The sequence below is a fragment of the Rhincodon typus genome, unplaced genomic scaffold, assembly GCF_021869965.1.
Source record: "Rhincodon typus isolate 14 unplaced genomic scaffold, sRhiTyp1.1 hic_rhity00000920, whole genome shotgun sequence".
Classification (NCBI taxonomy): Eukaryota; Metazoa; Chordata; class Chondrichthyes; order Orectolobiformes; family Rhincodontidae; genus Rhincodon; species Rhincodon typus.
In genome coordinates this window covers 11,008-21,813 of record NW_025966558.1, presented here as the reverse complement: position 1 = coordinate 21,813, position 10,806 = coordinate 11,008, and positions in this window count along the sequence as shown.

Below are 10,806 nucleotides of genomic sequence, written 5' to 3'. Positions count from 1 at the left end.
TCTACATATGTATTACAAACACAGTCATTGCTATGTCTGGACTAGTACTGAGCAATTCAGTTAAAAATTGTAACATGCTTCCCTTAGCATCACATACTACAATTGGCCCCAATAAGATGGAGACTGAGACCTTTATACAGTCAGGTCACAGGCCATTATACCACAACGAAATCATGAATGTGTGTCCTCAAGTTATATTGCATACTAGATGTGTGAAGCACAACAATGCTGTGGGGGAAGAATGGAGATGAATTTCTGCAGACATTTTAAACTCTATTTTGCCCATGGATTCTATGATAACTTAATCATCCTGGAATTGTTTGTGGCTGTAATTTTTCACACATAGCAGAATATTGATTACTAATATCACTTAAAATTATGGTAAAAACAGCACTTGCAAGGAAAAGTAACAAATTTAACTGAATGTTGTAGTGCCATCATAGAGCTGGCTATTTCATTTTCCATTCATGAGCAGTGATATCACAATACTCGTGGATGCTGTCTCATATACAAAAAGCAACAAACAAACTGGAAATTAACCCGAGCATAAAAAGTCATGTAACACATTACTGCCATTATCCAGTGTGTTTGACTAATTGTAAAATCATATCATGCCAACAGTCCCCACACCAATAAAAGTTAGTGAAAAAAAAGTATGTGGTCAACTGCTGGGTACTTTGCACACTGTGTTTGTACTGTACCGTGATTTACAATTTATTTTCTGCATGAATCACAATGTATCTGCTGATTTCCCTCTAGGTTAGGCTACATCATTAACATAAAATATTGATACATTTTTGCTACTGAACATAATAATCACATCAAACACAATTCTGTAAGACACATACTTATTACTGTATGTTTATCACAAATGAACATCACATTATTCATACCATTTCCTGAATGTGATTCACAGGGGATGAAACTGTTCACTGTAGGTGAGTCACAGATAGGAATACTAATAAGGAATTAATTTTAAATAAGTCTGCACAAGCTCCAACAGTTTAGCATTGCTGTCAGATGTGGAGATACGAAGTGGCTAAGACATAAAGTAAAGCTTTTATTACATGTAACTACCATCACAATAATACCCAGAGTGTATAATCTAAAGCTTAGAGGTAAAGAGCTATCCATAAATGTTATAATTTTAACCAAGTATTCTTTTGAGGGGACAGTTAATGCTTCTTCTCCACTCTTTTTATAGGCTTAAAAGATTCAGTTGTCTTCATTTTTGTGATCAGTGTGCTTTGGGGAGGCAGTAACAATAAAATACTCTTGCAGACAAGAATGAAAATTACGGTTGGTCCTTTTGAGACTGTTATTTGCAGCATTTACATATATTAGATAAATCAATATGTATTCCATGTCACTATAACTTCACAGTGATAAACCTTCTGTAAATACTTCACAGGAAGTTTTCATAATGAGATTTTACTGCAGTCAGTAAAATGCCATAAGAGCATGTAAACACTTTAATACATACTTAATCATGCAGGTCACATATTTAGGAAACTTCATATTAACTTGTGTAAACAGTTCTGATATGAGACTGTGCCAACTCGAAAGTATAGATCAACTTACTTTGTGTGATAACCCCTGCTGCATTAATGGGGAATCACTAATTAATATCTCTGTGATGCTTGTGGTGTGAGTTCCATTGGAACAGGCAATGGGCTGCCTAACTGAAATTCATCACCTGAATCCTCTCTAAGGCACACCCTGCACCACGGGGTATACAGTGCTCTATTTCCCTCTCCAACTCCATTTTGATTTAGTCTCTCCCTACCTCCACCTCACTTTTAATGGTAAATATTGAATTAACTATGGCTTTTACTGCTGGTGGCTAGTAGTTTGAAAAAATGCCAAAAAAAATCGCAATGATTTTGGTGGTGGGCAAGTTGCTCAGCTGTATGTCAGAACACTTCTGGATAGAGAAAAAAAAGGCTCAACCTGTACCACAGGGATACATTTCTTTATTTGCCCTTCCAACTCCATTTTGATTTCATCCCTTCCTTCTCTCCCTTCCTCCCCTTCACTTTTGATGGTTTGCATTGCCCATAATGGGCTTCATATGTAAATGTGAATTGGCTGTATAGACAAGATCTCTAAAAACAGTGGTTCAGTTGCTCCCATCCCAACTGTTTATTTTTTATCTCTGTGGAGTCGGTGGACCATGTATGTATTGGTTGTAGATGATTGCGCCCCCTTTACAATTGTTTGAACATTTTTTTGTTGAGTTTTTGGTTGCAATTCAGCCCTACACTCCTGATCTTTGGACATCCAGTGCAGAGGGGTGCGGGCAGATCAGAGGATCTCCTCGTGGGTCTTCTGTGGACCTTGCCAGGCTGGCTATAATCTGGTCCAGACAGTGGGCTGTGAGGGGTCATCTCTGCTGATTGCCTGCCTCTCTTTCGTGGTTTTGTTTGTACCCATGTGTCACGGGAGAGGGAGCAGGTGCTAACCATCAATACTCTCAATGTCTATAGGGAGAGGTGGGCACCACAGGGGTTACTGTGCTTTATTTTCCCCTTTAACTCCATTTTGATTTAGCCTCTTGCCAATCTCCTTACCCCTCTTCACTTTCTTGATGGTACGCATTGCCCATAATGGGTTTTGCTTATAAATATTGAAGTGGCTACACATGATTTCTGGTGGTGATGGTTAACAGTTTTTAAAAAAAACAAGAAAGAGTCACGGTGATCTGGTCGTGCGAAAGTTGTGTGCTTCTTGGTATTAAAAAAGATATAAGGCACACTCAGTGGGTGTTGCACCAGCAGTCCTATATAACTACAGACTGTGGTGGTTCACAGAATTACAGTCCAACTGTTTATTTTGCTGTGCTGTGGAGTCCATGGACCATGTATGTATTGGTTGCGATCGAATGAACCCCCTTCAGTTATTTGAAAATCTTTTGATGTGCTTTTGGTTGCACTTCAGCCCAATGCTGTTGACCTTTGGGCATCTGGTATGGAGGGATGTAGACAGATCAGAGGACCTCCTCATGTGTCTGCTCCTGGGCTTTGCCAGGCTGGCTATTAACAGTCCAGCAGGGGAGGGGTTCATAGCTGCCAACCGTATCCCCCCTTTCTGTGGATCCATTTGTGCCTGGGAGTCATTGGTGAGGGAGTATGCAGTGTTCATCAGTGTTGTTGATGCCTTTCTAGAGAGGTGGGCATTGCAGGGATACAGTGCTTTATTTCCCCCTGCAACTCCATTTTGATTTTGTCCCTTCCTGCTCTCCCTACCCACCCACTTACCCCTCCCTTTTGATGGTTCACATTGTCTATTATGGGCTTTGCATGTAAATATCTAGTTGACTGCACGGTTGATTACTGGCAGTGGTTAATAGTTAAAAACAAGAAAAAGTCAGAGTGGTTTAGTTGTGGGAAAGTGATTTGGTTGTGTGTGATAACAATTCCAGATATAAAGATACATGGCACACACTCCAACCCCATTTTGATTTGTCCCCTTACACTCTCCCTACCTCTCCTTTGTTTGGAGCTTGGCAAACACAATTCTTTGAAGAAGTATCCTCTCACCTTGACTCCATTGAAGGCCAGTATGTGTTATCCTCAGGGGATTTTAACTGCAAACTTGAGAAACAGAACCATGGTGGTGCCCAGACTGGTCTGGCATCTGGAACGAGGTTGATGGACTTGGTTAAATCTTTCAAACTGCTGGATTTCTGGTGAAATCTCCATCCTGATTCCAACGCCTTCACTTTTGCGAGGTTTCGGTCGGAGTATCAAGAATTGACATGGATGTACGTGTCCTGTGTTCCAGCAGCCTCCATGCAGCAGGTGCTGTTCACAGATCACTACCATCGTCCGTCTTGGGACTGCGTACTGGGATCTGTTCCGTCAGTTCAGAGCCAGCCAGAGAAGGAAGCGGGGGGCTTCCCCTCCTTGAGGTTATGATGGGACGTGGTCAAGTCTCAAGCCCGCGTTTTCTGTCAGCAATATGCAAGGGAGTCGACAAGGAGGCAGGAATCTAGGATCAAGGAGTTGGAGAAGGAGGTGTTCAACCTGGAGTTATGTCTTGGTCAGTCTGACGTGGACCTGGCTCTGCGCAGAGTGTACAAAGAGAAGAAGGCTGCACTAAGGGTCCCAGGGCATGTATGTGTAGTCACGGATCTCGTTCCTTGATGACCAGAGCCATCGTTTCCCCTTCTTCTACTTACTGGAAAGAAGGGAGGGGCCCGTTAGCAGTTCCTTGTGCTGCTGGTCGATGATGGGTCCCTCATCTCGGATCCAGTGGGCATCAGGGTCCACAGACTATTACGTGACTCTGTTCTCTCCGGGTTTGTCCAGCAAGGATTTCTATAGAGTTCTATGGGCGGACCTGCCACAGGTCAGCCCGGAGAGCATTACGATGCTTGATACCCAGGTCACTTTTGATGAACTGAGTTGTTGAATCGTACCCTCACCCACTTCTTGAGGGGCAACACTCTGAAGCTGGACGGGCTGACTTTGGAGTTCCTTAGGACATTCTGGGACATCCTGGGGAGCAATTATGCACTGGATGTTTTGGAATGTTTTGCTGCTGAAGAGTTGTCCCTCCCTCAGTGGAAAGTGGTCATCATGCTGCTGACAAAGAAAGGGGACCTTTACTAACTAAAAAAATGCCGTCTGATCACCCTCCTCAGCAGGGATTACAAGATTTTTGCCAGGGTGTTGTCATCTCGCCTTGGATCCATGCTGGATCACATGATCCACGCTGATCAATCCTACATTGTCCTGGGCCAGGCCTTCCTGTCCACTGATCAGAAGGTGTTTAATAGAGTGGATCACGAGTATTTACTTGGGCCTCTGTGAGCATTTGGGTTTGAGATGTAGTTTGTCATCCAGATCCGAGTTCTGTACGCTGCTGTGCCGTATCTGATTAAATTGAACAAGTCCATGATGGTGGTCCTTCATTTTTGGAGAGGAGTATGTCAGGGTTGCATGGAGCCTTTCCTGTGCCTCTACTGGAGGAGGTTGTCAGGATTGGGTCTGCGTGAGCCAGGCATGGGGGTGGTTCTTGTGGCCTCTGCCAACAATGTTTTTCTTACATTTACCAACTCGGCAGAATGTGTATATGCCAAATGGAGTGCCTGGCTGAATCTTTCACCAGGATCAGCCAAATGTTCCAGAATCCTGATCGGTCTGTGGCATGTAGTTTCCTTGACAAAGGAAAAACAGTGGTTCAGCCGAATGCATCGCCCATCTCCTTTATCTGGGTCTACCTTAACCATGGCTGAGGAATCCTGGCCAGTGAATTGGCAGGAGCTCGAGGCCAAAGTCTCTGCTCGGCTAGGCCTCTGGACGGGACTGCACCAAGTGGTATCTTACAGGAGCGAAATACGTCATGAACCAACTAGTAGTCTCCATGCTGTGATAGTGGTTGGTCCCTTCAACCCATCCTCCTGGTTTTGTTGCAACAATCCAGAGGATGTTGGTTCATTTCCTCTGGGACAAGAGGATGTACTGGATCGCAGCAGAGGTTCTGAGTCTCCCCTCATTAAGGAGGTTGGTCAGTTGCTGGTGTGGTTCCGTATTTATGTGATGACTTTCCATCTTCTGTCCTGCGGCAATACCTTTACATCAAGCCTCCTCCCAGATGGTGTGCCCTAGTGATGTATTTCTTCTGTCGGGTGCATGATCTAAACTATGACTTGCAACTCTTGTTCATTGACCACAAGGGTCCTCCAGTCTCTTCAGGACACCGCCTGTCTTTTACCCAGACCCGATCAATGTCTAGAACATGGTTGGCTCATGCAAGGCTTTCCTGCCGTCAGGAGTAGCAGTTACGGTCAGTGAGCCACTGCTCAGGAATCCGCATCTCCATTATCGTGGCTTCAAGTGCCTGGTGGAGGTCCACAGCCATGGAGATGACCAGAGTTGTGAATCCCAAGTCAGTGGCAGAGGCCTGGGCTGGATGTTGCCACAGGAATTAGTAAACAGAGCGGTGGTGGATAACCTGATCACGGCCAACGCCATCCATCACCTGAAAACGGTGGTGCTCAGACACAATGTCATGCACCACTTGGAGGATGCTCAGGTGTGCATTGGAATCCTGTCTGTGCGTATCCCTGCTTGGATGGAATTTCACATTGGCCCTTGTGACCTTCCCTCAGGAGCCAGCACCTGCAACCTGAGCTGACTTTGGGAATGCCCTCTGTGGCTTTTCGCCTTGCAAAGAGGCATTTTTTTGCACAGGCTGCTGCTGCACACCATCAATTTTGACTCTTTTGTTCACCGCTCGTGCATACCTTTTGTGCTTATTTGTTGCTGGGCATTGAGGATCCTGGCGATGGGCCCTCTACGCGAGAGACTTCCCCTCTTTCCATTGGGAACCTGAGGTGGAGGATGTTGTACACAGCAGTCCTACGTAACTGCAGATTGTGGCAAATCACGGACTCCCAGCCCAGCTGGTTATTTTGCAGTGCTGTGGAATCCGTGAGTCATATATATTTTGGTTGTGGGCGATTGGGCTCCCTTTTTAGTTATTTGAAAAATCTTTGTTGTGTTTTTGGTTACACTTCAGCCCCACATTCCTAATCTTTGGACATCCAATGCAGAATGGTGTAGGCAAGTCAGAGGACCTCCTCTTGAGTCTGCTCCTGGGCCTGGCCAAGTCAACAACTAACAGGTTTAGGCAGTGGGCTGTGGAATGGGTCTTTTCTGCTGACTGACTGCCCCTCTTCTGCGGCTACATTTGGGAAGGAGAGGGAGCAGTGTTCACAAATACTCACAGTGTCTTTAGAGAGAGAGATGGGAAAGCAGGGTGTGGAGTGCTTTATTTCCCCCTCCAATTGCATTTTGGTTTGGCCTCTTCCTGCTGTCCCTACCTCCCCCTCACCTTTGATAGTTAGCATTGCCCTTAGTGGGATTTGCACATGAAAATCAAATAGGCTACACGAGTGATTTACTGGTGGCTGTTTATAGGTGGAGAAAAAAAATAATCACAATGATTTGGCGATGGGAGGGGAGCAAGACCATTCTGTTGTGTGTAAGAGAATGTCTGGATATGAAAGAAAGAGATATTGCAGAACCAGCTATAAGTAGTAGCTCTCTTTTGGTGTTCAGCAAAAAATGATGTTCTTTTCCATTTGGGCTTCCTGAATTATTATACATGGGTTGCAAAGGACTTAATTTTGACTTTAGCATTGAGATACCCAGCCAGGCAAGATTTCTGGCAATACAGCGACACTGCATAACTGTCCAAACTCCTGCATTACACACAGAATATTAGCTAATACCACAAGTCCAATTTTCATCTTAAATAATACCAATTCCAGATTCAGAGCAGTACAAGAGTTTGCTGAGGTTTTCAAAATGTCTCACTGCACAGTGCTTCCATCACAGAGTAATGCTTGAAACATTCTAAACATGACTTGTGTACTTTAGACTTTCTCCTGACAGGTCTAAAGTTTGCAGTCCTCTGGAGGAGTAAGTTACCTTTTTTTATAGAAATAAGATATCCTTTTAGAAAGGACCAGGTATACCATCTTTGGGAGGAGACAGGTTTCCTTTAATGTTAAGGTGCCATTTTGGAGAGTACCTTGTCCTTTGGAAGAGGTCAAGTACCTTTTGGAATTGTTAGTTAAATGTCATGAATGAGTTGTTTTTATCAATGAGAATGTTTTCTAAACAGTGAATTGTTCATTCGATACTTAGAACTTAAAATAATAAGACAAAGGCTGAATAGTCTACTTCTGTTCCTATTAAGTCTCCAATACTATTCAATGAGATCATGGCTGATCTGATAATCCTCAACTTCACCATCCTCCCTTTTCCCATAACTCTGGATTCTCTTACTGATTAAAATCTGTCTATCTCAGCCTTGAATGCACATTAGTGACCCAGCCTCTACAGCGTTCTGTGGTAAAAAATTCCACATTTCATTACCTTCTGACAGAAGAAATTACTCCTCATCTGTCTTAAATGGGTCACCCCTTATTCTGAGATTATGCCCTCTGGTCCTAGACTCTACCGTAAAGAGAAACAACTTTACCCTCCAAGTCCCCTAAGAATCTTGTACATTTCAATAACATTGCCTCTCATTCTTCTAAACTCTAATGACTACAGGCCCTACTCAATTATTCCTCATAAAACAGTCGCTCCAACCCAGGGATCGGATCAGCACAGTGAACATTCTTTGCTGCATCCATTGCCCTAGATAAGGGGCCCAAAATTGTTCAGAGTATTACAGCTGAGGTCTGGCTAGTAGTTATATAATATCAACAAGACCTTCCCTATCACCTGCTGAATTTGTAACCCAGTATTTTGTGATTTATGCACATGGACTGCCAAATCCCTCGATGCTGCAGTTTTCTTAGTCTTTCTCCATTTGAATAATTTTCAGCTCCTCTATTCATGCATCCAAAGTGCCTGACCTCATATTTTCCCCACATCCTATTCCACCTGCCAAGTTTTTGCGCACTTATTTAACCTGTCTATATTCTTCTACAGAGTCCTTGTGTCATTGCCTCCACTTGCCTTCCTACCAATTTTGTGTCATCTGCAAACATGGTGATAGTACATTCACTTTCCTCGTCCAAGTCATTAATATATATTGTAATAGTTGTGGCTCCATCACTGATCTCTGTTGCACTCCATTATTTACAGGTTACCTTCCTGAAAATGCTCCCTCAGACTCAACTCAGTCTTTTGTCAGTTATTCAATCCTCTATCCATGCTAACATGCTATCCAACAGCATTGGCTCTTAGTTTAATTTTACTTCATCTGAACATTGGTATTGAGGTCTATCCATGGTAGATTATGGACGAGTTGGCATGGAGCGTGTAAGAACAAAGGATGGCAGGTGATAGGCATGAGGTAACATAAGTTGGTATCGGATTATAAAGAGACAGACGGGAGGAGAGAGGGATTCTACTTTGATATGGAGGGCACAGGGTCCACATGGGTAGTGGTGATGTTATTGGGGCATGTATGTGTGTGGGGTGATTGCCCTGTTTTATTTTATTGGGGGTCCTCCCAAAGCATTTGTTCCTGAGTTGGGTTTATGGAACCAATAATTTTCCTGACCCTAACTCCTGGCTCAGGAATAAAAATATAGTCCATGGTCTTTGATTTCTCATCTGCTTTAGATTGCTGGATGTTAGATTCTCGCAAAGAAAAATTATTGGATATTAAGTTAGATCAGCTTTCATTGGAGCATATTAGAATTTTATTTAAAAACGTTTTGTGAATATTAACATAAAAAAGATTAGAAGGAAAATATTAGAAATCTGAAATAAAAATGCAAAGCTGCACAACAATGCAAATGAAACTGAAAGATAAAACAGCATGTTAGGGTAATAGAACAAAAACCATTAGCTGCAAGAGAAACAATTAAATCAGAAGCATTTCTTCACATTAAGGATAGTGAAAACATAGAACTCTCTTCTCTCAAAAGGCAATGGATAGTGGGTCTACTGAAGCTTTCAAGAATGAGGTTGATAGATTTTGTTGGGTAACACTGTTAAGGGATTTTTAGCTAAGGCAGATAAATGGAGTTAGATCATCATTCATGATCTAACGGAGTGGTAGCTCAAGGGATTGGACCTCACCACACGGAAAAAAAATGAAATGGGGAAATGTAAATATGAAACATCAAATGAAAAAGGGTTAAAATTTTAAATATGAAAATATGTTGGAAGGTTAAAAGAAAATCTAAGACAGCTAGAACCGTGCCAAGTAGTACCTGCTATTGTAGAACAGATTTAAAATAAATTTAATGTTAGAAAGGCACTAAGTAAATGCAGGATTGTGTGGGGGAGGTCATACTTCACTAACTTGATTGAGTTTTTTGAGGAGGTGACGAAGATGATTGATGACGGAAAAGCGGTTGATGTTGTCTACATGGACTTCAGTAAAGACTTTGACAAGATCCCAAATGGCAGACTGGTACAAAAGGTAAAGTCACACGGAACAGGGTGAGCTGGCAAGATGGATACAGAACTGGCTTAGTCAGAGGGTAGCGATGGAAGGATGCTTTTCGGAATGGATGGTTGTGACTCGTGGTGCTCCACAGGGATCAGTGCTGGGACCTCTGCTGTTCATGGTCTACATAAATGATTTGGAGGAAAACATGAATGGGCTAATTGGTAAGTTTGCAGACAATACAAAGATTGATGGAGTTGTGGATAGTGAGGAGGATTGTCAGAGGATATAGCAGGATATAGATCAGTTGGTGGCATGGGCAGAAAAATAGCAAATGGAGTTTAATCCAGATGAAAGTGAGGTGATGCACTTTGGAAGGTCAAGTTACAGGTGGAAATTATACAATGAATGGCAGAACCTCAGGAATATTGATATGCAGAGGGATATGGAGGTGCAGGTCAGACCTTTTGGTCCAACTCATCCATGACGACCAGATATCCTAAATAAATCTAGTCCCATCTACCAGCATTTGCCCCATTTTCAGAAGGATGTGGTTGCTTTGGAGGGGGTACAGGAAAGGTTTACCAGGATGTTGCCTGGTATGGGGGATTTTAACTATGAAGTAAGGTTGGATGGACTGGGTTTGTTTTCACAGGAACACAGGAGGTTGAGGGTCGGCCTGTTAGAAGTTTATAAGATTGTGAATGGCATAGATTGACTGGAAAGGATGAGGCTTTTTTCCAGGGTGGAGGGGTCAGTTACTAGGGATGCACAGGTTCAAGGTGCGGGAGTGGGGGGGGTGGAATAGACTGAAAAGTTTAAAAGAGATGTGCAAGGTGAATTTTTCACACAAATGGTGGCGACTGCCTGGAACATGCTGCCAGAAGAGAAAGTCGAAGTAGATACAATAGCAGCATTCAAGAAGTACCTGACAAATAC